This window comes from Pollachius pollachius, assembly GCF_949987615.1.
Source record: "Pollachius pollachius genome assembly, chromosome: 14".
Lineage (NCBI taxonomy): Eukaryota > Metazoa > Chordata > Actinopteri > Gadiformes > Gadidae > Pollachius > Pollachius pollachius.
Window position 1 is genome coordinate 5830230 of NC_136947.1, and position 5785 is coordinate 5836014.

The window sequence follows — 5785 nt, forward strand, 5'->3', positions numbered from 1 at the left end:
CCCCCCCCCCCCCCCCCCCCCCCCGTGTTGGCGGTCTCAAATCCCACACAGGCGCCCAGAGCCGCAGTTGGCAACGGAGGACTCATCTTACGCGTCGCGGTGAAAACAAGCAAACACACAGACCAACAGAGGGATGAAAGTAAGTTGGAGCGTGGAGGGGAATAAAACAGCAGATCCATTCCTCACTAAGACCTGTCAATCCATCTCCCAAGGATGGGGAACCTTCCCCATCCTTGCCCAGGGCAAAAGGCTCTTGGGCGATCAATGGCCGCTGATTAAAAAAGAAAAAAAACACACCAAGACGACCCTACGGTGGCTATACGCAGTGGCGCAAATGAGAAACCTTTGGTGAGGAGGGGGGGTAGTTGATTCATGACAATCCCGAGAGTCCGTCCCCCCCTGACACACACACGCACACACACACACACACACACACACCCACACACAAACACACACACGCACGCACACACGCACAGACACCCCACCCCAAACACTTATTGTTTTCCCCTCACTCGGAACCCTGGGGTCAGCCCTTATAATAAATATAGATGTTGACACACAGATTCTGCCAGTCACGGATGCAAACTATTCATGTCGTGGGTGGATTGAATTTGGTTCCCATGTTCACACCTGACACCCCTCCAATTATGTGTGACAGATGCCGGGCACGTGCACATGCACATATTAATACCATGGTCGACATGGAGGCTGTTTTTCTCTCTCTCTCTCGCTCTCCTTTGTTCAGTGCGTGTGTATGACCAGATGTGACTCTGCTGCAAATTTAATAAAGATGCTACCGGCCCTGTTGTCTCTGTGTGCGTGTGTTTGTGTGTGTGCATGTGTGTGTGTTTGTGTGTGTGTGTGTGTGTGTGTGTTTGTGTGGGGGGGGGGGGGGGGGGGGGGGGGTGTTAAAAGAGTGTGAGAAAGTAGTGAAATAAGAAGTAAGGTATTAAGTTCTGAGTGTCTGTGAGTGTTTTTTCTCATTTTCCTGTTTGTGTGTACGCGTGTGTGTGTGTGTGCGTGTGTGTGTGTGTGTGTGTGTGTGTGTGTGTGTGTGTGTTTGCATCCCTGTCTTTGAATGTGATTCTGCCCATGGTTGTCTGAGCTTGCTTTCCTCTATGTGTGTGTATATGTGTGTTTGTATATGTGTGTATATGTGTGTGTGTGTGTGTGTGTGTGTGTGTGCGTGTGTATGCGTGTGTGTGTGTGTGTGTGTGTGTGTGTGTGTGTGTGTGTGTATGGTGTGCTTATGTGTTTGATTTTGTGTGTATGTGTATATATATATGTGTGTGTGTGTGTGTGTGTGTGTGTGTGTGTGTGTGTGTGTGTGTGTGTGTGTGTGTGTGTCTGCACACGTGTGTCCATGTACCAGCCTACAGACAGGAGGAAGGCGGGGGGATTTCTTCCCCCACTTATTAGCAGGCTCCATGTGTCAATGGTTAATCCAAGATTCCCTCGAGGGAGCCCCTTCCACACACACACACACACACACACACACACACACACACACACACACACAGCCCACGCCCCGTCCCCTCCTGTCACCCCCTCATCACTGCATCCACAGATGGGTCCCCTCTTTTCAGCATACTAATAATGACCCCCCCCCCCCCCGCTCCCCCGGTGTAACCCCAACACCGTAGGGGATGAATGGTGGAATGATGCAATTGGTGGCCAGTGGGAGGAGTCAGAGGGAGGGGCCCGGGCCATAAACAGGCCCTGTCACGGCTACAGCGCACTCTCACACACACACACACACACACACACACACACACACACACACACACGCACACACGCACACACACGCACACACACACACACACATATGCACCATGCACATTAAGACACACACACACACACACACACACACATATATGGAACACATACACACACACGCACACACATATCAGGCAGACACCTACACACACACACACACACACACACACACACACACACGCACACACACACACACATATATGGAACACATACACACACATGCACACACATATCAGGCAGACACCTACACACACACACACACACACACACACACACACACACACACACACACACACACACACACACCTATGGAAAACACATTTGAATTATTATTGAGGAAAGCCATTTGGACTGAATTTGCAATTAAATACATTACAAGCACACCAACACACACACACTCCCCAGTGCTTGGCCAAGGGGTCTCCGGGTCCATAGCCAAGGTTACCCCAGGCTTCACACATCCTGACCGGTATATGCTCGTTCAACGCTCCTGGGAAAACCTTATTGAGTTGCAGGGAAACACCCTGGATCCAACAAAAAAAGATCAGAGCCCCTTGCTTAGCTTATCTATTATCTATTATCAAAATCGATGTCAAAGCTACCTCCCCCACCCACCCACAAACAAACACACACACACACACACACTATTCTGAAATGAGTCACACGCTCAGTTATGTCATTAGTCATTCATTTCTGTTTCCTGATAAAATACAAGTTGTTTAATATTACCTAACCCAATCGTTCTTAAACCAATGCCTTCGTTGAATGATATATATTTGTTTCTTAGGGTTGCCATTAGTCTGGTATTATCCGGAGCGTCCCATTGGTTCTATATGTGACCTCCCTTGTCCAGTAGATTGATTGCTCACCTGCTCTGGTCACCAGACGCCACACTTACATATCCGAGATCTGATACAACAGCAGTAGATCATGTGCCACGGGTGACACATCCAATCACAGGCCACCTCAGGAGCATTGGTTGTTCGTAGAGTAAATGCACCAATTCCTGTTTCTGAGGTTGTTCAGTTGGTTTGGCATGTGCAAATATGTATAAATATCCAAATATGGATTAAACTGCAAAAAAGAATGAAATATATGTTGTGTATATAAATATACACTGTATATTCACACATCCTGCATTTAAAATGTGTTGACTGCAGTCTTCGATACGATTTTATTGAAAAATATAAAAATCATTATCCATCAATATTTACTAGCATAGATATGTCGTTTATTTTTGAGCCTTGAGCGAGTTGAAATGCTACACATGCGGACCCTAAACTTCCATCTTTCTCCCTCCCCAACATTTAGAGAACTCACTCACTAAATCACTTCCTGAGAAGCTGCGTTTACATCCTTCAACACCCCGGTGTTTCAAGGGCTGCTGACATTTATCACGGCTGATTTGATTCGCTCTAACCCTCTGGGGGGGGGGGGGGGGGGGGAGACATCGCAGGCAGCACATTCAAAATTTGTTGAATCACACACTTTTTGAAACCCCCTATCTAGCTTGCTCGAGTTAGCTGAGCTCGCTTTCTCAGCCCCCGTCAAAGGAAATATGTGTGGCTTCTCCCTGGCCCTCCATGGGCCATTGTAGAATATAATGGGGGGGGGGGGGACATTTGTCTCCATGAATATTACATATTTTCTTTTCCTCTGCATTATTGAAGAGGATGCACTCAGGGAAAGGAGAGGCTCTGTGAGGTGCTTGACGAAGATGACTTCCCTTCCATCACGGCTCTGTTCCTTTTGTTTGCTTGTTTTCTGCCCCTGTGAAAACAAGACCACAAGACTGCCGCCCGGTCCGAGGGTGTTTGAAACTTAGATACATGCCTCCTGAAGCCAAGTAATAGAAAAACGCTAGAGAAGAGAAGACATTCAGGTGGGCGACTTGCTCAACTGTTGCGCATTCACAAGCTCTGAATGCACGGTTTGTGTGCTTGTCAATATTTCTGTTTCCTTCAAGGGGAAACATTGAATACAAGATATAGAAATATCAATTTTGAGATGGTCTGTGGTGGAATTTCTTCCCAACTGACTGCGAAGCAGACAAGTAACCCTTCTGCAGAAGCAACAGATGGCTATGGTGCTTTTGTTGCTAGGAAACTGGCAATCAAATACTTTAATTCAGACTGATTTGGCACTCTGAGGTCTATTAAAGGGAAGATGAAATCTTTGTCACCACGGCGGCAAGATGCCTCCTTCTTCATGTCTTTTCTTTTGGGGGGGGGGGGGAGATTGGTAAACGTACGGACACACCCCTCTATAGCGCAGCTGATGCTAGCGAACCTCCGGGCACTATAATGAGGCGGACAGTGTCCAAAAAAGCAACATTCACCATGGCAACACTGCGCCCCCCCACAAACTCCACCCCAACACCCCCATCACGGAACAAAGTCACCAGCCAAACATTGCCAGACAGTGGGAAGGGTATACAAAGTCACACAAAAAACGGGTCTGAAATATCCCCAGAAATGTAAGAATGTTTGGATGGAGTGTCTCGGAGGCAGCGGTTTCCACATCACTGTCACCTTCTGGCAGACTGCGCTCCATGAATACCCTCGGTATAGGATGTCTCCGCCAAATTATTCATCACTCCAGGCCTCCAGGGCCGCTCACTGAGAGAGCCCTGAGCGCTCTGAGAACTTCACGGTAGCCACAGACGCCATTTGAGGGCGGGGGGGTCAGGGTCGCTCACCCTTTCAGATGTTAGGAAGAGGCCATCGTGACGTACGCTTTTTTTGATTTAATTTTTTAGGGCTGATGCATCGGGGGGCAGGGGATTGGTTAACCTCGCGGTGGTGGCCACGCCCACAGCGACCCCACCCCGCTACTTTTCAGTCTGCGGCGGCGGGCGATGCGCGCGCCGAGATCATAAATAGACGGGAACAGCAAACAAACAAACCAAACAACGAGCCAGGAGGAGGAGAAATATATTGCTGCCCGATTGTTTATTCAAGGAAAAATAGAGGGAATGTGGGAAGGGGAGGTGGGAAGGGGAGGTGGGTAGGGTAGGGGGGGGGAGGGGAGGGGGGTATGGAGGCGGGATGGGTATTTTCTCTTTCATCTAAAAATAAACAAATCGGTATCCCTCGCTCTTCCGCTTCCTCTTCTTCATCTCCATGTTCTGCAAGTTAGGCTTGATGAATCACCATTGTGTCGATGTGAGGGAGAGGGAGAGAGAGGAAGAGAGAGAGAGAGAGAGAGAGAGAGAGAGAAAGAGAGAGAGAGAGAGAGAGAGAGAGAGGAAGAGAGAGAGAAAGAGAGAGAGAGAGAGAGAGAGAGAGAGAGAGAGAGAGAGAGAGAGAGAGAGAAAGGCGTGGGTGGATGTCTGCAATATTGGACTGAGAATAATAAAAAAGTGGTGACAAACGCCCTCGGTACGCTCAACTCACTGTTCTCTAACAACGCGCAAAGACATACACAAACGCACACACACACAGGATATGCCGTTTTAATTACCAGATTAAATATGATTACGCAGCATGTGCGCATATTGCTTCCTATATGGAATAATAAATCCCTTAATGCAGCTGTGAGGATGAGGATGATCTCTCTCTCTCTCTCTCTCTCTCTCTCTCTCTCTCTCTCTCTCTCTCTCTCTCTCTCTCTCTCTCCCTCTGTACCTCCAGACAAGCAAGCTGTCTCAACGCACGCATGATCTGCCAGTGGTCAACAGCGGAAGCAGGTTGACACTAAAGCTTTTGTTTTGGTAATTTCACAAGGGCTTGGGTTGTGTACCCGAGACAAAATCTGCGTAGGAAAAAGCGTGCAGAATGCAGCCCTGTTTCTCCCTATTACCATCAATGGAGTTTACTCCTCCGCAGGTATGTGTAACGCGGTATACTCAAGGTGACTTGGTGTTTTTTTTTAAGACTTTCTGTGTCAATAATTTATTTATGTGCCTATCCACATTTGGATACCTTGACACATGCCTCGTTTTCAATCTAACTTCTGACATCCAACTTTCTGCATTGAAACATTCCTCTTTTGTGTTTCCGTTGCATTC